At 42.3% G+C, this 26,217-nt stretch overlaps 1 long non-coding RNA gene across 1 annotated transcript; it reads right to left on the reverse strand.

Annotated features, from left to right (window-relative positions):
- Positions 1 to 512: 512 nt before the first annotated feature.
- On the reverse strand, positions 513 to 25,103 carry LOC147752303 (uncharacterized). The gene is made up of 3 exons (XR_015314405.1): positions 25,015 to 25,103; positions 22,800 to 22,965; positions 513 to 581 (listed from the first exon to the last, which is right to left on the reverse strand). It is a non-coding gene; the product is annotated as an uncharacterized LOC147752303 (long non-coding RNA).
- Positions 25,104 to 26,217: the final 1,114 nt, after the last annotated feature.

Genomic DNA, 26,217 nt, shown 5'->3' on the forward strand with positions numbered 1-26,217 from the left:
TTTTCAGTTAGAATCATTATATCCGAAATTCCGCGAACTGTGATCAGCAAACACTCAAAGGTGTCTCAATTGTCTTTTGTAATCATCGTCAAACCAAGTTCGAGCCCACACACCAGACACATTTACCCCACGAAATTAAATAGAAAAAAGAAACAATAACTATAACAGGTTCGACACAGACAATATTCGAAATTAAATTGCCGCTATGAATGAACTATAGGGATAATTGACATATGCGAGCTATATGATCTTTTGTGTATAAAAAAAAAACTGCTTCATAAACATAATTATATGTAAGTACAGCTATTAGGTGGCCGTATTTATTTTATATATGTGACTTTGTCACTTGATCAGCAGCGTTCATGTTTATGGAGAAATGATAGTCCAAGTTTTTCATTATAAACATGGTGAAATATATATTTATATAGTATATATAAGTTGATGACAGAATGACCGGTGTTTTTGTTTACTAGCTACATTTTTCGCTTTCCAATAGTGGAGTGGTGTATACCGTTGAAAAGCCCTTCCTTGTCTATTACATTGACGGTTGTCTCCAGTATATTACCATCACGAAGTTCAGTCTGTGAAAAGCATGTACCATTTTTTTTAATGCGACAATTTCGATATTTTATGATATAAAAATCATATATTAAATAACAAGCCATAGAAATAACATATCAAAACCAATGGGAAAGGTAAAAAATCACGGAAAAACAGATTGAAAACTGATTTCAGATAAAATTTATTGGGATAAACAGAGAAACCTTGAGAAATGGGTAAAAGGTAGAAGGTTAAATATTAATCAATTATACGTTAATGAGAAGCGTGAGATATCCAATTCTCCGTAATCTTCTTGCCGCTCATTTTGTCTCGACTTTGCAATTTTTTTTATAGAATATATTTTTGATCAATCTTTAATGGTTTTAACTTATCATTAGCGCTTTATATCGTAGCGTTTTATTTTTGTGAAACCTTTAATATAGGTTTCATTTACATAAAAAGACGGAATTTGTAAAAACAACACATCCAGCTTAAAGCCCGAGCTCCATATAATGTTTTGCTATATGGACAAAGCGGTAACAACAGGTTCGAGTAACAGAAAAATAGCATTCCAATTGTATTCAATAAATAAAAAATTAAAAAAGAGAAAACCGCTATTGCTTTTTGATCATTCTATATATATATATATATATAGAAGTTCACTGGCTTTCACATTGTCAGACAAAATACAAAACACCAAATAAAGCGATAAAACCATGGCAAAAAGGCCATTTAATCGAACGAGAATATTCTTTTTTATCACCTCAAACGGCCACCCCACCAACAAATACACCCCAGTTCTCTTAGCGGGGTAGGCACATCACATCACATCGCGCAACAATGAGCTAGCCGAATACTATCAGTGCTATCTTTCCAAGTCCACCCTCTGAGCTCACTCTCGATTTTCGCGCTCTCTTCCGACCTTTTCGCTATGCTTCCCATCTTAATCTTCCGGGCTGCTGCATCTCAATGGCAGAAGCACAGCCTCAGAGCCTGAGCTCCCGTCTCAACTGCGTCTTTTTCTTCACCATGCCAAGCAAACACGCTACGCGCAAAGAGTACTGGTACTAAAACGCTACCACAGTTCCAACATCAAATGATAGTGCTGGGTACCGACCCCAGCGCTCGTCACCTAGTCGCTCAGCCAGCTAGCCCAACGCGGAGTAACCCTACTCGATATAGGTGAGCCCAGGGTGCCTCCTGCAGCCGGCCGGGTGCTTATGGCTGTCCGGCATTTCTGACTTTCAGTCTCTACGGGACCACAGCATTGGGCTGGTGAAGGAAGGGTCGAAGACAGTCGGAGGGGCTGCAGGATTTTTTAGCGGAATGGTGTTGGGAAAGTTGTATTCGAGACTCTGAAACAGGATTTGTTTATCGCCTGACCTCATCTGGCCTGCTGACGAATATCAGACAGAAGCTGGAAGTAAAATACGATTCAAAGCCGTTCACCGGGTTGTTATTTGAAAATTGAACAATGCGTCTTTTTAAAGGAAAAACATGTTTTTCTTGTGATTTTTTGGCCGGAATTGACGATTTGTCAACCACTAAGAACCATCAGAATTAAAGATCACTAAAAAAATTCGTTTGTTTGCATGTAGTGAATGATATGTAAACTTAATGAAATCAAAACACGTTTAGTTCATCTTAAGCAATATTGCTACTATATCTGACTCAAACGAATATATTGTTTGACCTATTGATTCGAAATTCATGAAGATATACAGAACTTAATAGTATTTACAAGACATCCGCTTCTATAGTGCAGTTAAATCGCCATTATCGGCGCGTTATCTATCGTATATTAGACGTTAAACAAATGCAGCTGAACAGATTAGCTATATAAGTACTACTTTGTCAAGGTCAAGCCTATCAGCTTCGCCAATTCACTATTGAATAACGATCACCAACAGTCTGTAGCATTGAGTTTGCAATGACTTCAGGGGTGGAGCTTCGCCTCTCCTCCTCTTTGGAGTCCTCTCCACCCTCCCTCGCCACGTTGAACCCACATGGCACCTCAAGTTGAGAACTAAGGTGCCCAACCACAGAGATTTCAGTTATGCCTAGACTTAACGGGAACTCGCAATACTACTCGCGCTGTTTTCTTACGTTGACGTTTTTTACTCGAAGGGGTAGTGCTTCGGAGCCACCTAACGCTGCTAAGTCTTGTTTGGCTTAGTGTTACCATCGATATGCCCGAGTGCGTCAACTCACGTATCATAGATGTCACGTGTTAAATAGCGAAGGTGGGGCTAGCCAGAGAATAGGTTAAGTTATTAAGTATTCTATCTTCTCGGCAATATACAATCAAAATGGAAGATTGCCTTGAAATGGTGGATGCACTTAACGCTCTCCTTTCCCCCGGAGAACGTGAGCTGTGCGAGGAACTGATGAGTTCTTGTGAGGTTACGGACTTCCGCTGCTTTCATTGTCCTACCCGATGTGACGCCGAGCTGGAAATGATTCGTCACTGCGATCAAGCTCACCCCTATTATGAGGCAAAGTACCATCTCCCGTCGAATTTCGGACCTGCTATATCAACATTGATGAATGACGAATGCCGCTGGGTGTGTTGCGTCTGCTCGATGCTGACCAGCACTCGTCAGGAAATGGAAAACCACTGCATAACATACCATCGAAATAGCACGTCGCGCCACTTTTTCATCGATCGTACCGGTTTACTAAAGATGTCGTTCACGGATCGCTCGTTTCTTCCGCAGCCACCCCTAGCTCCGACTCCACCGCAGGATTCAAGTGACATCCTGTTCCATGATCTGGCGTCTTCCGAAGGCGAACTTGAAAAGCTCAACTTGCAAGCGACGCAAATGGCTGTGATGGCTCTGACGAGCCCGGGAAACCAGTCGGCAGGTCTTGCGGTTTTACCCCCTATCTCCAGCTTGCTGCATCCCGAGTCTAGCATACAAGACTCACAGATCGGCTATACTCGGCAGGATCTCTACTATAGTACCTCTAGCAGTATTAATCTCTGTTATCAGCCACCGAACGACGGTGAAACATCAGACCTCGGCTCCAGTCCTTCAAGCTCAACCTATAGTGACGCAAGTCCGGTAGACTTCAACCAGTATGGAACTCAGCCAATTGACCGGTGTACGTATTCTTATGCATCGTTCCCGAAATACAGTGCGATGTCCTTTGATGACATAATACCTTTGGAGCCCGCCCGGACAAAGATTGAGGAGCGTAATGCGTCCTCTGAGGGAACACGGTGTTATAACGAGTCATCAAATATTTTATCCTCAGTAAGGACTCATTTGAACAATCAGGCACAACCCAGTAATGAGTCCAGTGTTCCTTTTATTAGTACGAATGTGTTAATGGATGGCACTATCAAAGCTGGAGACAGCAAATCTGAACGTCAGTCAAGACTCGTAAAGAAGGTGTCGGTCAAACGATCGAAGACAGCGAAGGCCAGATTACAGCCATCTTACCAAAATACCAGCCTGTCTTCGGAGGCCATTTGCATTAGTACTGGAGTAGATAATAGCCCAGTTCAGCAAAGATCTGTCGGTTTTGCCGCTGCTGCAAAAAACAAGCCAATAACACGTAAAGGTCGCGCGGCCACCCTACTGAACCTTGCAGGCCCGCTGTCGGCCAAACGGAAAAGATTGCGCGCCGCCCTTGAACATGTGGCAGCACCCGCGTCGGTGAAGATGGCTTTAGAGAAGATCAACATCGAACTTCATCTTGCTGTACTACCGGCGGTTTGTTCAGGAAGCTCCCGCAGTGTCCAAGATCTCGAGATCTTACTAGAGGAGCATCTTAAATCACATGAACGAGCTTTTATCCACATCGCTGGCTGTAAGTTAAAGGTACGAGATTACGCATCTGTCGTAGATATACATCCAACGATTCAACTCACCGACGTTCTCAGGACAGGCATCAAGTAGTGCATGTATATCTGTATACCACTGATGAGGCGCAGGACAGAATTTATGTAGCATAAACGATAGGTTTATATTAGCTAACCTAGATGGAACTTGAAGAACAGGTAAAGCTGAGGAGAATCCTGTGACAACGTAGCTGGTATTGTATCATGTGACAATGATTTCAACAACTTTCAAAACCGCCAAACTAGTGCTGTTGCTGCCACAAATGGATTACAATTATCCAGACTGATAACAAGCACAATATTTCAAAGTTCGGCCTAGCGGCAAATGACTCAGACTTCTTCAGTCAGAAATTATACGTAGACATAATGTTCGTACCGAAACTTTATGAATATCTCGGATGAGGGGGTCATTCAGTGGGTAGACATGTTAGGAAGATAGTATGTATTAATAGAAAATGTACATACTTTGTAAATTACTAAGAAATTAAATAACAGAGTATTTTAGATGCTTAAAAACTACTTGTATTCCTTTCAATTGAACGAACGAAAGCTTCCGCAGCGCAAATCATACATAAGCAAATAAGATGCATTGGTCCTTACATGTGTTATATGTAGTTTCTCCAAGATTATGCATCTGCGCAGGTAACAGCTAGTTCCTTTTGTGGTGATACAACAAATTCAGACCTTTTTCCTGCGTTCAGTCGCCATCGTTTGTGGGAGATGAAGCCGACGACATCGAGCGCATGAGTGTGTATTGGCTATTGAAATGCAACGAAGCGGAAGATAATAGTCGCAACAGGCAACGGGATTGCGGTTCAGCGCCGGTTGTCGGCCAAACGACCGCTGGCATAGATACCAATCTTGCTAATCTTCTTAAGTCGATTTTTTTCCAAAATTGGTACATCGTCATGATGCAGACTTGTCAAGATTTAATTATATAATCAAACTGCAAGCGTGTGCATGTAAACATTATTCAGTCGATAAAAGCCAAGATGGATACAACGTTCACGTACTCTATCTTCTATATTCTCCAATGGAGAACAAAAACCAGATTTTTATACAAGGCAAAATCGTGATATTGTTATAGAGCAAACAGTCTTATATATGCGCTACAAATAGTGTAAAATTATCTACAGGGCCGAAGATATTTATTGGTATCTGATCTTAAATGTTGGCTTTTAATATCTAGAAGGTATTCATTGAACCTGTAGAATTAGGTGTAACCTATCGTATAAGGTAAATGTGAAAATTTCCCTGCCTTTATACTCTAAATGTTGCCTGATGTCTGCCAACTATATATAGCCGTTAGATGAATTACTTCGAGAATATGAAAAGAGCTCAAGTTTATCTTAATTTAGGTCATTTCCGATTGTGCCGTTACGCAGTGATGGCGGACGCTGTTCCAGCGACGATTACAGCTATACTCCCGGGTAATTAACCATTGAAACTGGATAAAGGATCAAATCATCTGAGCCCTTCTAGCGTTATCACCGCCTGTGGGTGATGTATGCAACTCCTATGATGGACTTACCATCCAGTGATTGTCCTGCCAACAACAATAATCACTGACAACATTACCAGGCATGTATACACATCGAGTAAAAAAGATCACTAAGTCAATTGGATTGATATCGGCTTCGGTAGGCAAACCTGTTATGGTGAATATTGGTCACGCCCCTCACGCGTGCCGAGAGAACGTCTCAGTGGCTTCGTCTTATTGTATTTTTCAAATGCAAAGGTTCTCTTCAAAATTCACACGCGTTCATCTAAATTTTAGATATTTCGATAACATGATTAATGAATCTCATCTATAGCATGGTATGTCTATTCAGTATTATACCTATCTGGCACCTTAATGCCCATAGTTTGAAGCTGAACCTCAGGTGAGAAGCATTGCTATTATTTATTATCTTTGAAAGGGATTATTAGCAGAAAAGGCACAGCTTGACTTTATCTATCATTGTTACGTTAAATACGCTAATTATATTATAAGTTAAGAAGTCTGTTCAACGAAAGACTGAGAGGTTTCTACTGAAGTGGCACCGCAAAACGTTTATTGGTCTCGGACGCACTATTTTCGCTTTTATTGAAAAGTCGCTATTAACTCACAACCTAGCTCCCACATTTGGCTCACCGACCAGAAGGCATATTAAATTTATACATAACAGAAAAAATGTGGTAACCAGTAGAGGTAATTAACACTAGTACTTATTTCCTGTTTGATGCTACTAGCAAATTTTTTTTTTGAAAAATCTCTATAAAGTCTGCGTAAATCCTTCAGCTTGCAACACAAGATGATACCTTACAATCAAACAGGTGGCGCCCTTTGCATACCAACGTTCACTCAAATAGATAATATGAAGATGGTAAGTTATGACGCACATTTTGATATCACAAAGCCTTCGAGTAGCAGCCGCCACGTCTACGGCCCAATTTGACTAAAGTAAACCATATCATAGCGGGCAGGTTCACATCAACGGCCACAGAGACGTACACATGGTACGTAAAAAGATGGACGATTCTTTTCTGGCTCCATTGCTCCTTTGTTGCAGTCTATCGCCCCACCAAGCCTTTTCTCTATTGCCCCTAGTTTCACTTTTCAACGGCAGCCTCGTCACGTCAGGCTTCGGCAGAGGGGTAGCAGCTGTCAGTGGAGCAGTCACGTATCTGTGTGTGCATCTCAGGTTCTAACAGCTTCCTGTCTACTGCAGAAAACTAAGAGACCCCCGTTGTTGTATCTGTGGGCAATGCTCAAGGCGTTGCGCGTTGAAGGGGCTTGTTCCACAAGCCGCGGCAGGTACTGGCCGTTTGTGCAGCTGCTCTGTTAGCCCTCTTTTAGCCGCGACAAGTTGACTGTGAAGAGCGTCTCAAGGGCCAAGAAAAGCGGAGAATTGAGGTAGAGATGAAACGAGAGCAGGACCGCTTACAACGGCTGTATTGCTTCGCCTCCGTGAACGAAACGTCCTCTTGAGACTGCTGATTTGCCAGCCGTCTTCGCCGTCGCGGCGACCGCAGTTGGAACGTGCGGCGTTCATACAGCACGCGCAAAACACGCAAAAAGCATCAGCCGTGGCAGCAGGATGCACGTCATGCGGGGGACACTTGTATGTAGTAGCAACCCACTAGGCAGAAAGGGACGGCATGGTGTAACTGGCTGTTACCGAGGTCGAGTGACTCGTGTCGAATGAAGCATGTAAAACGAACAAATAGACGCGAGGAAGAATAAGTCAGAAAGACGAAGAGGGACGTGGTGAAGTGCGACATGATGACGTGTCCGGCTCAAACAACAACAGGATCCAACCATCGTATAGATGCTATTCATCAATCATTGTTGGTCAACGAGAGAGTGCGCGGTAAATATGCAGCCTACTGGAAAAGGAACAGACCTAGCAGATATATTTACTGTTTCCAAAATAAATGTAGCTACGCGTAAAAAATATGCTGGTAGGAGAATTCCAATCGACTCAGGTCTATGTAAACTGTAACAAAAGGCTTGCTGGCTGCCTCGACAGAACTAACTGTTTAAATACATTCTTGCCTTTGGTCGTGTTTGCTAAGGTAGTATATTTTAGGGCACTATTTACTTATCTATATTTAATTATAACCTTAGAGATTAAGAGAAATTGCTACCTTATATTAGTAATATTGTTTGCTGTAATTATTTTAATACCCTAACGAGCTTGATAGTTTTATTTACCCGGCCAGGGTCCTTTGTAAAAATACCGAGATTGTGTTCCTAATTACGTCCCACCCACTTTTACTACATACCACCTATTTGTAAAGGGGAAGCCGCTTTTTCTTTGTGGAGTTGACACGATAACAAAATACTAAGGTCCTGAATGCCGATCCAAGAACAGGTCCTAGCTAGAATATGAAATTGGCGCCTTCTGCAGTTGAAAAAGGTTTCACAATACCGTGGCAAATAGGTAGCAACGAGAACTGGTGTGTGTAAACGAAATTGAAACATTAACGCCTTCAAAGGAATGTTTAGCAATAATTAATAATAATAAATTTAATGATGCGGTAGTTTATGAAATTTAGACGCTGAGTTACAAATTCTAGTTAAAAGTATCCTGGCTTATTGGCGTGCGTGTACATAGTTTACTTACCCGAACTTACCTGCATGAGACTTATTTGGCGCGTTCTGTGGGAACATTATCATACACAAACAACCCATGGACCAAGAACATAGAAACATAAACAACATTCTAATAAAATATCACAGTGCTTACACTTACTTTAGTTGGTGACCTGTCATTCAGAAATCGTGTCCTATGGGCAGACCAAGCGATAGCAGTGGTAGCCTCCCAAGAAATCCTGTCAATATTGATAGACACCCCTTAGAATTATTCTCGGAAGGGGTGCAAGCGTCGTTTTGTTGGCCAGTCTTTTTCCCTCAAATGCCACCGAGGTCGGGGTAGAGGTCCGTCCAGGAAGAACATCATAGTTGAACGAGTCTTTCGAGTTCTTAGCCATGCCTCAATAGAGCAGGAAAACTCTCTAACTGCGCGGCAGGCTACCCGGTAACAGCACATTGTGCACTGCCTGGATAAGGGGATAGGCCGGGACTTAGAAAGGATAATGTGAGAATCTTACCCCGCTGCTGCTTGTTTAGCAAAGGACCCGACACAAATAGTAACTGGGATATAAGGGAGCTTGAAGGGGATCTACCATTGGCGTTTGCTTTCGTTTGTCTGATGTCTCCAATTTGCTTCAAGCGTATGTGGTCTCCCAATGCTGCTACTTAAGCTTGACAAATTATTTAGCATAGCCGACGTCTGCTGGCGTGCAGATATTATTTGTTATTCCTCAACTTTCTCACACTTGTTATTTTGGCCTAGTGGTATACGTTGTTGACAGTTCTGCGTGATGCTTGAGTTCTATGTTTTGCCGGGACCCATACGTTTTTCGTTTGTAAAGGACATCATTAACAATTTAAGGAGTCATTTATTATTTGGCAGGGCATGCAAAATATATATGGTTAATGCTTATTTAAGTGGTGCATCGCACCCTTAATCAGTTCTAACCAGTGTAAACCATTAACTCAATCTCAAGCAGGTGATTGATTGAGACATTACAAACAAGAAAAACGTTAATCTTCGCAGGCCTTCTTAACTCGAAGCGTATTCCCCATCATGTCTCTGTTAAAAAAGACATTTATACGTATCGAAAATATAGAAAAGAAAGGTAAACGCACATTTCGTCAGTTCGCAAGCTTCTAACTATCACCATACTGGACAGCTACCAAATTTCTGCCGTAGTTCAAATGACAGGCTACAAAAGACCAAAGACCAAGTGCGTTTCACCGTCCCAGTGGAAGATGGGATCCAAGGCCAGGAACAGAGTGGGCTGCAAAAGCCGACCTCTTCAAGGCCACCGTATGGTGAACTTGCGACCGGTCTCGCTAGCAGATCGTGCCAAGTCAGTTGACCAGTGAACTCTTGCTGCTGTCAGCCCGTTTTTGACGCGCAATCTAATGGTATGTCATGGTTTTGTATGGGCGACACGCTTCAAGCGAGATGCTGCTCAAAACCGTGACTTTTATTGTTATCACTTAATTGGCAATGGTTAAGTTCTCGATGTCTCGATCGCGTTGGCATGCCAGGGCGTGCGGGCGAATAGCGACTGCGACGGTTTCGGAACTGTTGGAGGTCTCGATATCATAAACATAAAGTTTCAACAAAACGTGACAAAAACAATGATCAATCTAAAGTTGCCCGCTTCGGCCAGCTCAGCTTCTGCACTGCGGATGCTGGTGTGAATGCCAACGAGGTGTGTATTTAGTGTAGCTATACCTCCTTGCGACTGTCGCCTACAAACGGGGCAGGTTCTATTGGAGGGAATGTACCGACGAGTGCCTTGAAGCGCGGGCATTTTGAAAGCGTTTTGTCATTAGAAACTGATGGGAAGAAGAAGATACACGGTCTGTAACCTTTTGGTAGGTCAACAGTGACTGAAATTTCGCTGGTTTCACGCAGTTACCTGGAAAATGTCGATTTCAATATTGTACAAACGCTTGGCGTTTTCACGCGGATGTTGATTTCGGCATCGGTGGACGAGATTAACAGCTGTGATGTTGCAGTATTGTTACATGTTTGCTGAATAAATTGCGACATGTTAGGGAAAACAAAGCTGCCGTCTGTGCAGAATGCTGGTTTTTTGAAGGACCAAGGTTACTTAGCCATCTAACGCCGCTTTGATATATCACAAACACCGAAGCTCAGAGATACGGAGCGTTCGAGCGGATATTGAGTCGTGCGTAACGTTAATAATTTAGCGACATCTTGTATAATAGTATAGTTAACCAGCTTTGTTTTTGTGGCTACCTTTTGTATCACCTATAATTGAAAAGCATTTTTTTAAACATCTTTAAAAGTTCAAAAAACGCGGATTGTTGTGTGTCCAATGGTAATTGCGTTTATGTTTAACTTAAAGAAAAAAAAAACTAAGTTCGAAGTGCGCAGACACGCATGCCTCGTAGCCAGCAAAATCATTTTAAACTTTCCTATTTTGCTGTACATTGAAACCGGACAAAGCTTTTAAAAGCTTACAATAGTTCATTGCCAGAACTGTTTAATGAGAATTACGTTACTATCAACAACGACCTTGAAATTCAAATATATTTTTTAAATATTTCTGGTATAGAGATCTAGGTGCATTTCGTTACTTTACTAATTTCACTTTAAAATTAAATCTCAATTTTCCAAGTTCTGTTCGCTGCGCATGTATTATTTCCGAATTTGTTCCCTTCCTCTGACCTTTTTGCTCATCCAGCATGTCCTCTGTTCTTGTGTCCCCTGTATATCTCTCTGAACAAAAAGATCCCATAAAATAGAGGATGACAAAGAACTGCAGTGCCGTTTCGGGTCTGCCTGAATCGCATGGGTCTAGCTGAGCCACGGGCCATATGCGCGTCGGTCCAACCGCTATCCTTATATGATCGATTCTCGATTGACAATCTAATCCACCTCATCTTTGTGTCTGTTTCTCAATGGTTCTTGCCGTTCGCATTTTTTCCTGCTTTTTGTATATCTTTCATAGAGTTTAGATATTCACCACTCACCCCCCACTTTGAAGACGAAAGAGAAGCACAGTTAGGTCGTCCATTCGTTGAAGTGCAGGGTCTGATCCGGAAACAGCAGTAACCGAGGAGGAAGCTTGGCACATCAGCTTCAAACGGCTTTAGCCTTAACGCAACGGCTTTGTCTGCTAACGGAGACAGACAGGCAAGGGCAGCACTGAAGGTCTGCGTCATCACATTTTTTAAACTTCCAAGTTTTCCGTAAGAGTCCATAGGTCGCAGCCAGAAGAAACGGGCAACATAGACCCTAGGCAACATTTACAGCGGTACGCCACAGAAAGAATAGGGGCAGTGTTGTTGATATTTTGTGCGCTCAATACGTAGTTTTTATTAAATTTTATGATAAAGTCGTTTGCGTCCCTTGTTAGACACCGCCCCACTAGATGTTTCTTAATCTATGTTTTTAATTGTTTTTTCATGTGAATATTAGATTCTATATACACACATATTTGGACTGGTCGAAACGGGTATTCTTCTACCGCTCCGCAGTTTTTTACGTTTTCATTGTGAAGTATCTGATCATTTTTTATTGTAAGGTATTGTAATTATTCAAATGCTTGCATCTGCCCGTTTCGTTAGCGTTGGTTTAGATCGCAGTCCGAGTTATGATCTAGGCTTCCGTCTCTTCGCTAGGAAACCTTCCTGTCGTCTGCCCTCTTTCTGTTGCCATTTCGGTGCCTGAGTACGTTTAGAGAAAACAGAGTCGAGAGGCCTTGCTCAGTGTCATTTGCAGTACACCTGTCGTTGTTGCTCTCGGATAATGCTATAATGGCCGTGGTGCTATTGACCATATGACAATATTTAGCCAAAGGTCCCGCAACGAATAAACCACGCGTACATGCCCGAGCCGTTGAGTAAATTCCCCCGGCGGTTGTGATGGATTGCTCATACATTAGATCTCTAATTTGACGAACCTTGCCTACGTCAAGCGCAGCATTTGGCATGTAACAAGACCGAACGAGTAAAAATGAGCTGCCGACATGACCACTTCCTTCGCTCAACATTAAGATTGAACACTTGTTTATTTGGGTGCACATATCCAGCCTAGTTTATTTCCGCTAGTGCATCGGTAAGTGGACGGACCTTTCCGAGTCCGACGGCGTTGGCGCCATCGAACTCCGATGTTGATCAACGCCTTGGCCAAGCTTCTTCGCGCCCACTGAGACGGAAACCGAGCAATAATCGGCACGATTGTGCACCCATAATCAGGAAGCTGTTGCCGCCATCTATCTTCCGCTCTCAGTCGCGCGAGATTTAAAAACAAACGAGCGTTTGTTTACGTAACGTAACACAATACCTTTGTTGCGGTTCTGTTGTGTGCCTAATAAGGGCGGTTTGGCCACTGTGTAGGTTCCGATTTTTTCGGTGATAGGCACTGTTGTCAAGGCGTTTCTTCGAATGATCCTATCAAATAAAGTACTATCCCAATTTGCTGGGTATGTTGATGACACAAACGCCTAAATGACACGCTATTGACTGTCCTGAACGGGTTGAGGCGACAGTCGTCGCCAGCTACGTACCTCGACTCTCGCTGAGCCGCTAAACTGGATACTCTAGACCTCATTCATGGGTACTGTTCATTTAATGACATCGACATGTACGTATTTTCATGAAATTTGGCTTGGCAAGATAGTACTCGACGATGAATGATCCTATAACGATAATTTAAAAAAACCCATCACCGGGACGAGGAGTCTGTGTTTTAGCTAAACAGAAACTAAGTTGACGTAAACCTTACTGCGATCGACTTATTAATTTTTAAAAATGAAATGTTAGATAGTCATCAATGCTGGAAACGTTCACAATGGCAGTTGTTGTCCTAAGGTACTCTGTGATATTACGGATAAACATTGATGCACCAGTAATCATGTACATCATCAGAAGTTTTCATCACCAGAGTGACTAAACAGTGTTGTGATATCGTCTGCTGTTACCGCTAAAAAATGATTATTTAACAATTGTTATTACCGCAATAGCTTGCCTCAGTGAATTGCAAGCTCCACACACCTATTAGAGTTTGTTCTTCAGATCCGGATCTTATTAATAACTTGTTACTGGTCAGTCCTGTGATACAGATTATCAAGCCGTATTGGTTGATCCGTATCTAGCCGGCCAGCTCAATTTAGGGATACCTAGTGCAAATCTGCTGCGGGACAGTTGAGCGGTACTGATGTGCAGATCCTCTTCCTAGGTAAGTTACATGTGCGAGAAGTTTGTTGCTTGCTATCCATTCTTGATCGAGCAATTTTCGCCCAAAATAAGCTATGATTTGTCCACTCGAGCACTGCTTTTCCCCACATTAGTTCTAAACTAATAAAACTAATAAAACGTTTTCTCGATTCGATCGTTAGGATTCTGGCAGAATCCAAGCTTGATTTCCGCGACTCTTGCTCGGTTTTCTACTGCCGACTAATGGGGCGCGGGTCACCCCCGTTCCAGCTATCGTCGATTTTTAGCTGCATTGACGAGGTGTTTAATTCAGCCGACTATTTTGCCTCAATATAATCTTCGCTGATAGAAGTGGCATCAGCAACTCTCGCAGTGTCCAACTTCATGGAAACTTAAATTACTGTCTCAGTTCGAAAGAGCGGCAATTTTTACTCTCTAGACTAAGGAGTCTACTGTTTTTCTTATTCAACCGTTAAGCCTCCTTTTCTCGTGATTTTACTGTAAAGGATGTTGACGCAGATCGTTTTCGCCAAGAACGTTAGACCAATGTAGAGAACTACCGCGCTGCTCCTCATAACTCATTTTCCTGTTGCAATTAATAAATGTGTCCCTTTGCTTCTCTGTCAAATGTAACTTTTCTACCGGATGTAAATAAATATAGCACAGATGATGTCAAATACTTAGAACATGCAGATGTATCGAAGACCTACCGTTACGTTGAATGTGTTTGTGCAGGCACCGCTACGTTCATCGGTCTGCTGTGCCACCGTTATTTAAGAAGCAAAGTTCTTGAATCTTTTCCCAGCTATAATAAGCGAACCTTACAAATAATTATTTCTTCGAAGAAGACAGTCTTCGTATCAAATATTCCACAGTCGCCAAAAGCGTCGCGAGGAATGAAGTAGTAAATAATAGCTATACGTCGACGATGCAAGGGTTGTTCCACTGACGTGGTATACCTGCTTGCCCTCTTCATTAATTGCACATAATATATGCTACATAATACATGTCTCCTGTACCATAGGTCTCCTTTCGTGTAAACGAAGAAACATATAAAAAAAACTTGTGACCTCAATAAAAATGCATGTTATTAGTTATGTTCAGACGTCAGCGGTTTGTCTGTGGATTGAATCTTCTTGTCGTAGTTCAGACGAAATCGCGACCGTCGATGCCATCGACTATACGTTTCTTTGGCAGTAGCTTAAACCTACGAGCATTTTAGTGCTGGTTATGATAAATTGCTTGTTTGACGATTTTATAACTTACAACTACCGCGGACAAGTTGCGATACCTAGCAACATTTTGCGCTCTTATAATTATCACTAATGCTGCATTGATTATCGTTCTTATCATGACGACTTGAAACCGTTGCTGATTGCTTACAGAATGCAAGATGAATGGATAAATATCCATTCAATTTGCGTCATCTCAATACAGATCTTTTTGAAACGGCGACAACGGTATATATGGCTTCTCCCATGTAGTTGTACACTTGTATAGTCACTAGCTGGAGTATGTGACCCCCCCTTGTAAGTCAATGTTCAATTTTGTTCAATGCTATACTCGTGTGGGAGGTTGCCACTCATTCAAGCTACTTTACGCTACTCCATCCATCACTGAACTTCGTTACCGGCGAAGCCATCACCACTGACATCACAGTCATTCCTAACATACCCCCAACGTTTCGTCGCATGAAAAAAGCCACTAACTTGTCGGCTTGCAACATTTCCGATGCATTATACTATACTACTAAAAATTTGTACGTATCAGATCCGGTGTGCGAATCGCTTCTTTCTTAGCCCTCGACAGGACGAGACGAAGCTCCGCCATAGGACAGATCACTCAGACTAACAACAACGGCAACAATTCGTGTTGTATGCATTGGACTTTATGTACGGGGAAGAACTAAGTAACTCAGCAGAGCCCAATACGAATACGTAGTACAATTGGCTTGAAACATGTTCCAGCTGGCTTAACCTATTGGACCATTTGGCTTGTTTCATTCTGCGACCGTATATATTATTGTAAAGTACATTATGATACCAACTACCCACTAAGAAAATGACACATTGTTAGGAAAGTCCTGACCGACTACCGTGACGACCAGTACACACTCGACTGCAGTAATATAGCATCGGCAGCCTTGATTAGTGGGTGCGATATTAAACAAATCTCCTCATAGAACAAAGCATCTCTTCGCAAGAGACCGCCTTATGTAAAATCACAGAATTAACCGAGGTCAAATTCACAGGGGGGTGTTAAAACGAGCATGGCCTCCTTCACATAACAGCTGCGCTGTCCTAATAGTCAATAAATTGCATATACGTTGAGCTACCATCACGAAGGCTTTGGACGATGCGGTCACAATAGCATGAAACGAACCCATCTTTGGGTGAAGCGTTTTTTTGCTCAACTCTTCATTTCTTCTGTGTTTCAGTCCACAAAAATCACGATTTGTACTTGTACGGACTGAAACTGAAGTCGCCGACATTTTTAGCTGTCGGTGTACAAACGACTCCCTGTCTCGATCGCAGATTACAACTCTCACTACTAGTTCTGCTACGCAGGCGAGCGTGATTGCCACTACCGACGACAGCGAACCGAAGAGCGGTGCATGACAAGGGATGAGTACAACCTGTGCGGCGGGCCTTTGGGTAGAATGTAGAGCACGCCACGTGTGACTATCGGCCTGTAGAGGCGCTGCAATGTGATTTTGGGGAGAGGTGATTAGACCCGCGAGGAATCCTGCTTAAAAGGGAAACCGGGGGAATCTTGCGGTCCAGCCACGCTAACCAAGTGACGATGCTGGCCGCTAGCGAAACCTGAGACTCCTTGCCAGCTTAGGCGTATAACTAAGAAGATATGGAGATGGAAATCGGGTGATGCCTGATATCGTAGTTCGCATGAGCACTGTGAGTTTCGCTAGCTGGCTGCGAAAACCGAGAGCAGCCCTTAGCAGTGGTAGCTAGTCCTCTTTCCGATGAGTAAAATAGTAGCAACGAGATTCCCCAACGGGGCTATACTGAACGTGCGCGTTATATGCCAGTCGAGTAGGGGGAGATCCAACTGCAAATGCGCCAGCTCTAGTGATTCTGCAACGGACTTTGTTAGCACTGAACATGAACAGCAGGGTTCGCTGCTAGATAATATTTGGGCATTATTTAGTGCTTTTGATGATTTTGTATCGTGGATACCTCGTGCTTCGAGTGACCTGTGTGAGATTCATGCACCCATCTATTATTTGCAGGTGTCCTATGATAGCTCTTATATTAAAGACTGTTGTGGTTGAAACACTCGCGCAGAACTTACTTCTCCAACCGCATTCGTCACCTGAAGTCCAGTTGTCTGCAACTGGAAAAGAAGTACGGCCGCTTTATGCAAGCTTATACAAAAAGAGCTGCTTCAATTACTTAGGTTTCATGTGAGGATCTCATTTTAAAGGCGTCAGATGAACTACCCCCCCCCCCCCCCGCCCGATCGCACTTAGTAGTAGTTGTCTAGGAAGGCATATGGAGTGTTAGAGGGTCAGTAACGGTGAATACTGTTGATGCACCACATCGGTGCTTAGTTAATTTATGACCGGATGTACGGAAAAAAGAATACAGAAGGACATGAATGATCCGTTCTCGATACTCTTCCCATAAATATACAATATATTTAGAGGTTCAAGCGTCTGAATAACTGACATATGGGAACACTTCTATGAATCATCCTTTTCGTGTTTATGAAGCGCTCTCGCTAGGCATTTCACTGGAAGCAGAATGATTTTAATCTTCTTATTATTAATTAAAAGTTCTAATATTGACGTTGAAGTTATTAGAAATTTAAATAATATTTACTTACCCTGCAGTTACAACTGACCAACATCAACAATTCGATAACATAAATTTCCCTCTTGGTATATAATAGCAGCATATCCTTTTCTAGGAGTATTGAACCGTATATCTGTAGTACAGATAAAGAAAGGGTTGCAGTTGTAAAAAATGGAGAGACATTCAATTACTGTTACTGTTATTATCATTATAATCATCATCGCTAGTGCCTACTTTGATTGACTGCGTCTCGTAAACTAAGTTCAACTGCCTAAATAAAGATCTGTCACTGATATTTTGAAGAGTCCTAGCATACATGCTCGCATCGAATCCTCCAAGAGTACTTGCCTATATCGCAGTATATGGTAGTTAAGTAACATATATAAGGCTTCAAAGGAACTCTGCAAATAGAAACGTTATATAGAGAATCCAGCTATTTCTCAATACACAAATATAAGACTTATATGTTATGCTTGCTGCTCTTAATCGCTGAGCCTATTCTACTTGCTAGACTAGGGGTTCCTTTCTACTTAGTGGTAAAGGGGAAACTCTATAAACTGGCAATAGGTGCATGTCGTCATAGGGGCGGTTAATTGTAAAGGGTGGTAAACACAAGATCTGAATCTGGATTCTTTTCGCTCTTTCCGCTTCCCATCGGATGGTGCAGCGTTAACACTCGTGTTTAACTAGATAGCCCAGTAAATAAGGGCTTTATTGCGGGGGTCGTCATCGGAAGAGTTTGCCTTAGAAGAAATGATCATCTGCCAGTCTCTCTGAGCAAGTTCAACGACAGCGTGTTTCCCACCGAATCAATATTTGCGATTTGCTATGTACTGCTTGTAGAAAGATAGTGTGCGATCCTGTATCTAATGTTTAGCTACCTTGAAAAGATGTCGAAGTAGTATATGGTACGGATGTTTTTGGTATACGATAGGATCATCGATAGACAAATTAATGCCTCTTTAATAAGCTGTATAGACAAGCGTTTCTTACAACGAGGTAAGTGTTCGGTGCTTAGCTCTCCCCGTTTTAAGTTCAACACCAGTTTACATACATGCTTCATGAATCTAGTTTCTTTGAAAGCTTTCAAGAGCCATCTGTAAACAAAAAAAAACGGACCCTTTAATGTTTACCGCTAAATAGGCGCTGAAAGATTAGGGGGTTCAGAGTAATCTACTCGACAAGAAAAGATATAAGTAGTCATAATATTCGTTTGATATTCAACCTTGTTATCCGTAAATGGACCTTGACATGCGTCCTTGTGCAGTCAACTTCCAAAGCATCTGCGGTAGCTTCTCTATTCGCTTACTGATCTCATTATGGGACTGCAGATAGATTCGGGTTCATAGATACCCCTATTTAGCAATCGTCCGTTATGATGGCGTGCACGGCCCAGATTAGAAAGGCATCAGTCTATTGAACTTGGATAGCGATTCGTGTTAGTTTCTCACAATTCACTAGTTCCAAAACTACCGTTTATAACTTTTACTTTAGTCTACCGTCACTATGTAGTATATTCTACGCGTTACCGGTCCAAATAGCGACTGGCTCTAAAGAAGTACGGGAACTTTCGACAACTGCTGTAAGTGCCTTAGCCACTAGGAAATGTAGAAACTTATTGTTCGCTGGCACGAGCTTGCAAAAATAATGCCAGGGACTTAGGGCAAGGTATATGAATTGAAAATAATTTGTTCACAATATTAAAGATTCTCTCGTTATTACTAAAAGAAGAATACTTAGATTATTCCAGCTAGAAAATGTCACAGCAAGCGTAAAACCCCTACTGATTATGTGGTGCCATACATGTCCCCTTCTTACCCTGTGTCTCATTGAGTGTAATGTAAAAAAACCTTTTCCCTTTTATCATAACTTATTCGTTAGAATCCTTTCGCGGATTTGTTCTCTCTCGGTCTCTCTCTCTCTCTCTCTCTCTATATATATATATATATATATATATATGTCGTTTGCGGTCTCTTTGAAGGCATCATGTCCAACGCCGTTTTTTGCGTTGTCTACGCCCATACTTCAGCAGAAATCACTATTCATATAAATATTGTCATCTTGACAAAGTGCAGTTAATGGTCATACACAGGCCGGGCGGATAGACGATAGCAATTTGTATTTTGACAGGATGTTCGCAGTTTGACATTTTAATCAGATTTGCAAAACCTACGAAATGTATTGCTGTTGCTGCTGCTGCTGCTACTACTGTCGACTTTAACTTCGAGCTGGGCTCTCCAGGACTCTGTTTCATGACATCGTGATGATGTCTAGGGGGGTCTATGCTCACTGTGCTTATTGTTAGCATCACCTTGGCTGGCGCTCCGAACACGAATGTTGGATCTGTTCAGCGCCGCTTTCAGCCAGGGGGAAAACGAGAAAAAGAAGACGCGATTCAACCAGTAGTCACGCGCTTGCGGTTTTCCCGCACCCCTCTGAGTAGCCGAATCGTCAATTGGTGTAGCGCTGTTGTAATTTTAGTATTTAAAGCAATTTTTTCTCTCTTTCCGTCTTTATTTTAGCCCCTTTGCTGCCATGTTGAAAAATTTGATATTGATACAGTTTAATTGCGCCCCGCTGCAGCCTATACTGAGGGTTAAATATGGGAGAACTGGTCACATCGCACAGCGGGAAATATATATAGAAATTATATGGGTGTCAAGCTAACGCTTATCGTGAAAGCTGATAGGTTTGTAGCAGCCAATGTTATGCAATGCTATCCTAACCATTCCAGGCATATCGCGGAAGCTCACCATGACTGGATTCGTTCGGTTAAACTTTTTCAAACAATTGTCCACGTTCTATTCAACATAATACCAATCAAGACGCTCATAGCGTAAGTGGAAGCATTACCACTAGACATTGCACTGACCCATTCTTGAAACTGTGCTTTGGGAAAGGTGTTTTGTTCTTTTAAAGTTAAACGGTAGTCGCTTAAAGTTGAATTACACGGCGAAAGTATCCGAAGTACCTTTCAGTATTGGGACAATGTACAGCTTTCCCATTCGTCTATAAAAATAACGGTTTAACCTCTCGCGTAAGGAGTTCTGGGCGTTACGGTCCATACACGCCAATATAACTAACTGCAAGTGTTTCACGAGACTCAACCATCATAGGCATTGTCCAGTTGCTATTTACGATTTCGTCTCTAGCCGAATTTCCTCTCCTAAATACCATTTCGTTGGGCGCTGTGCTACCCATTGATTCACACGCCTAGTGACCCAGGCTCGCACAAAGACATCCACGGGGACTCACTCATTAAAGCTTGACCGACATGGTGCATATGAGCCTCGTGCTCCCCTCCGCAACCCGCTGAGAAGCCACGATAGATGGATGCGCCAAATGCGAGTCATGAAGACAAAAGCAACTTCCCGTTACTTCTGCATGGATTCTGTGGAATAGTATTTAGTACGATGACAGCAGAACTTTCCAAGACAAGGGGATTTATGCTTGTTGTCGTTGTTGCAATGAAATCGGGATCCGATAAACAAGTCGCTACAGCCTCTGCGGAATAACAGCGTAACACGCTAAGAAGTAGTTAGAATCGCCAAGATTAGGGACGGGAATGATTTAGTTCCTTCAGAGCAGACATCTTTAGGTCGACAGGAAAATGTGAGAGGATCAGAAAGGGTCTGTGTGATCATGGTTTCGTTCTATTTTTGACACTGGTCCCGGGTTTCGTCAATTGACCCGGATTGTACTTATTATTACTATACCTTCACTGGTGTATCTATTTAGTATAGTAGCAAACAATGGTCAGCTTTAGAAATGGACGCTGATTTTTTATGATACTCAATTTGTTCTATAGTATCAAAAAACAAAAATCGCTAATCAGCACTTGTAAATATCAGATCACTGTGGACCAATGGAAGTTTCTAGCGGGAGAAACTTATAACAGTAATGAAACAAGTCAAGCTATGGAATGAAAACTCATCATGGAACCGCGGCACTTATTACTGTTTACGGCTAGAACGAAGACGAGACATTGTTCGCAGCGAGAGCAACTAGATACCTGAGTCATCAGTAAGGCCCCGTAGAAATTCACAGTGAATAAGAACTTCATAATCTTCGATAGAGAGGAGAGTGAATCACGTTTTCGTTTCTTGTAGAACAATTACAAGTACAAGCTCTAAATACCTAAACAACTTACGTTATCGATTGATCCATATAAAGACTAAATATCTTCTCAAATTTGTATTATTTCAGCAACATTTTAATGTATCCGAGAAGTAGTAGCGCAATAGTAACGTCATGAAAGACGTGCTAATCAATTCAAGCGAAGTCTCAGCGAGGGCAGAACATCTGAAACTTTGCCCTCAATCATACTAACCAAAATGCCCACTGAGAATCTACTCTGACTAGGGATAACTACAGCTGTTTTAGCGTTTGTGGGCAAGCTAGTAATTCTTCGTGTATCGTCTCGGTAAGCAAAGGGTTTTTATTTTACCCAAACATACGTTTCAGTAGACTCTGACGCACTACGTAGGCGAGCAGTATGCAGTTACAGATGCAATAGAGAGTAAGTGAAAAGGTCGCATTAGATGACGAAGGCAAAAATGCGTTTTCAGCCTATTCCGCCAGCATTTCCACTTTCTTGAGTATCTTTTTAGCACTCGAAGATGCCACAGTATCTGGGTCCTCCAGATCGACCCTGACCCATGAAGCGATTCTGACCTGTTACTGACTTTACGCTCTTAGCTCCAAGAGATCTTTGAGCCTTCTATAAGGTAGTAGCTTAATACAGAAATAGGATATTTCTGTATTAAGCTACTACCTTAAGCTATCCTGTGTCGATAGAATACGGCTAAGATGTATTCCACTGGTATCGCGGTACGTCTGCCATTCACCCTATGTTACTTTATGGCAGACAAGTCTGAAACGTCGATTCGGGTAAAAGCGCAACGCGGTTATGTCAAAACATTGATGGCTCTAACATCACTAGCCTGAACTAGGGATCAGGTAGAACGCCGTCTGGATTAATGACCATCCATTCCATTGAAGGACTTATCAGTTTGCATAGATATACACTGCATACGAACCCGTGTTCGGACATCTACAAGAGAGCGTATTGTGTATCATAGAGCCGAAGCTGACGCTGCGAATAACGTATCTACGTCCTACATGTGTAACTGTTTACCATATATAGAGATAACTATCCGCGTATATAGGAACCGTCAATACAATGTTGCCGTCACTGTTTAGACCGGCGTCAAGGGAAATGTACGAAATTATTTCGTATCATTAGCGACTAAATAGGATGAACTTCTCAAAGAAGAATCCTTAGCAGAGACGTTGTCAACTGTGGTTAGTTGCATTCATAACGCTGGTGAGGTTTTCGAATCGAACCAACCTTCATAATGCGCGTTAGCAGATGCAGGAACATAGGACAAAAGTGGAAGTTTCCAAGCATGAGCTATAAATCATTCCCGTAGCAGTGCCGTGACGTGTAGCAGGATATGTGAGCTGACAGCAATCTATGAATGAGTCAGCGGACTCACACAGGTCGCGGACTGGGTCTGAATATCGCAAAACAGAAACAGATCACATCAAATTCGATAAGTAAGGGTACAATCTAGTCGCCTTCAGGCCCTAGCCAATTATCACTATACCACTATTCAATATATTCTAACAAACCGTATAGCACAGCAAATACCGGTCCGACTAAGAAGCATGCCGAGGTTAGATGTATCGAGCATAAATGTTTAGCAGATCTCCAGTTTGCAAGCTATTTCCAGGACGCTATTTTCAGCATTGAGTCTGCAAGTTTCCACTAAGAGCTACGTCGGGTATCGTAAACATTGCTCTTGCTGGTTAAGCTTAATGGCGAAAAAAAGCTCTTTCCTTAGCTGACTGTCGGCTTGAAGTGCCTCATAGGCATTTCTGGCTCTGAAGCCTTTTGGACACTACTTCGAGAAAACATGGAGTACGTCAATCTTGATGATAGTTTTAGTCGAAGTGGTACAAACTCCACTGATTGGCTATCTCCTTGGACCGAATTCAATCAAGCATTACGTTTTTATTTTTATCCTACATACATAAGGTATGGTTGTTTGTCCCTATGGAGCACCACCTAAATACCGGTAATCTTAATCTATACGGGCTGTCCAATACATTAGAAGGCTGGCTGATCCTCTACTCTATTTCACTACGCCGTGTTAATTGTCCAATTGTTTTGGCGCCCCCATTTCAAACGGCACGCTGAAGTTCTTCACCGTGCTTCATCCAGCTTAACTCAGGGCAATGCCGTTTAAACATAGAAGTCGTTTCAGTTTTTTACCACAAAAGAAATATAACCTAATCTAAATTTGTACATAATAATGGTTTTCTTTTAATTAAATAAAGCTAACCTGACTTACTACGCTAAGTTAACTACGCAGTTCGCTGTGTCAGGTGTACTGCGGCTGAAGGGTAAAAGACAGAGAATATATGGAATGTCAACTTTCTTCCTTCAAAAAAGCCAGTCCTAATATGTTTCGCTTCCTTTCGAACTCGTTGTTGAGATGAAGAAGCTTATATAAGGATTCCAGCACATAAAGTAGTGAGCGATCGTTTTTTTTAACCTACATATATCTATTCGGCTAGCATTCTAAACAGATATATCATTACCTTTTTCCCTATAAAATCCGTTAAAGCGTATAGAACTGTAGTAAGTATAAATAGAAGCATTGTGCTATTACAAAGCATTTTGATCTTGCTTTTCTAGGCTTCAATTGAAAAATGAGAAGTATTGAAATCCACACGATGAACATCGCCGACGAAGCCCAAAAGCACTGGCTCATTATTATATCGCTATCTATGTCAAAACCCGGGCTAACTTCCGATGCTCCGTGCCTCTATTGAATCAGTCCGATTAGTACACCCCTCCTCCCCTTTCTCTCGCAATGATTACATCAACTTTTCTAATCGTCCATAACTATTCTGTGATGCCAAACGATTGGGTTTAGTTATATAGTGGCCGTCGCCCCAGATAGTTATCACAATGCTACAATAGCGTGAAGTTGCCACAGGCCAACGTCGAGATAAAGGGTTAACTTGATAAGAGTTCATTGACTTGTCAGATTCTGTTTATGAATGGTGCTTCTTGTGCGAGGCAACATTACGTGTGCAAGGAGCACGTGTCTGTCTCCTTTCAGACCTACCTATCTACTGAAGTCGACTGGAGAGGGAGTTGCATGTTTGGCATCTCATGCGGTTTACGCGTGTTATCATCAAACTTTTATGGCTATTTATGTTTCCATTCACCGCTATGGGTGTAGTGATAGAAAGAGATAACAGTCTTGCAATCTTCACGAATGGAGATGCTAAGCGTGCCGATTCATAGCGAGATGCTGCACAGTGATGCCGCATGGCCACATGAACCTAGTCAACCAATCGACCTAGCAGTAGGTTTTCTTCAACATATATGAACTCGCTTACTGTAAAAGATACTTCTCAGCTAATCAAAGTATATAACCATTATATATATCGCTGTACTATAATTTTCTATCAGGCGTTTCATACCTGCACTAATAGTGGTCAAGTCATCTTTGTTAGATTGAAAAATCAAATAAAGAAGAGCTACTCACGAAATTCGCTGGGTTTATAAATCACTGAATGACTTATACCGTCGAGCTTGCACAATATAACGTACGATTTGGAGAGTGTCGTTCGGTATCTGGCGCCGCTACTTCGCCCGGCAAATATAACATAATAAGTGGCCTCTAATTTTTCTCCCATATCTAAAACGTTTACTATATGACATAAATGCTATAAGCCGCATTGACGGTCATCCGTACGCCCTTTCGCAAGTACCGTCATAACAAGCATATAAATATCGCTAATCGATAGAAAGGCGAAGCGACACGGTTCTCGTAGTTTGAGAACAAGCTCAAGACGTTAACAGCTAATTGATGTTCGATGTTAGAAAATCTGTTGAAGTCTGCAACATTTTATATCTTTCAGCACCGACTCGAACCTTATGAGTTATAGTCTCTCTATCTTTAAGCTTACGAACAAGCAGCTCAAGTTCACCCGCCCAAAGTAAAACGGTGCGCGGTGGTATGTCCGGCTTTGTTGTTGCCCGAGTCATGTTGACTGGCGAGTCCCGGTTTCGCCGTGCTAAATACACAGTCGTTGCTTCTGCAATCTGCTTTTGTTCACCATAGCTTTCTGTTTCGCACTGCCTACGGCCTTGCCCAGGATCTCTCATGCAATGCCACTACTAGCCATCTTTGAAACCGTCGTTACGAATCTAAGTGTATTCGTTCAGCCAACAGAGTGCGCGAGGAACTCGTATAGCGGATAATCTTAGACGTATCGAAGCGTCATTGGCTGCATATGTTTTGTTCTTCCCTCCACCAAGTCCACCACGGCATAAAGGCATCAACAAGTATGTCACTCAGCGTCTCAATAGCCTCTCGGTTCCTGTATTTAAGAACTGGTCTGTAGGTGGCGGTAGACACGTCAGTCCTGACACAGTGGGTTTCCGGTGGGAAGTAGACATGGCGTAATGTCTGCTGGGTGAGCAGTGTGCCAAACGCGTCTTGAGTTCGAGATTTGGCTACAATAACATCATATTCAGCAACTCAGGCTTTGGCGGCCCGAAGAATGGCCTCTGCAGTAGCAGTCACTAGGCTCGTGCTTCCGTACACTGCGTGGGTGTGTTCTGTTCAGGCACCGCCTTCCAGCAGGCCCCAGGCACCTCCCATCTCTCGCCAAGCAGCTTCTGTCTTCCAGAGTAAAGCCGTGACAGGACATCTTGGAAGATCTTCCCAGGCGCGACCTGAATT

Source organism: Varroa jacobsoni, unplaced genomic scaffold (genome assembly GCF_002532875.2).
Source record: "Varroa jacobsoni isolate VJ856 unplaced genomic scaffold, vjacob_1.0 scaffold_1331, whole genome shotgun sequence".
Classification (NCBI taxonomy): domain Eukaryota; kingdom Metazoa; phylum Arthropoda; class Arachnida; order Mesostigmata; family Varroidae; genus Varroa; species Varroa jacobsoni.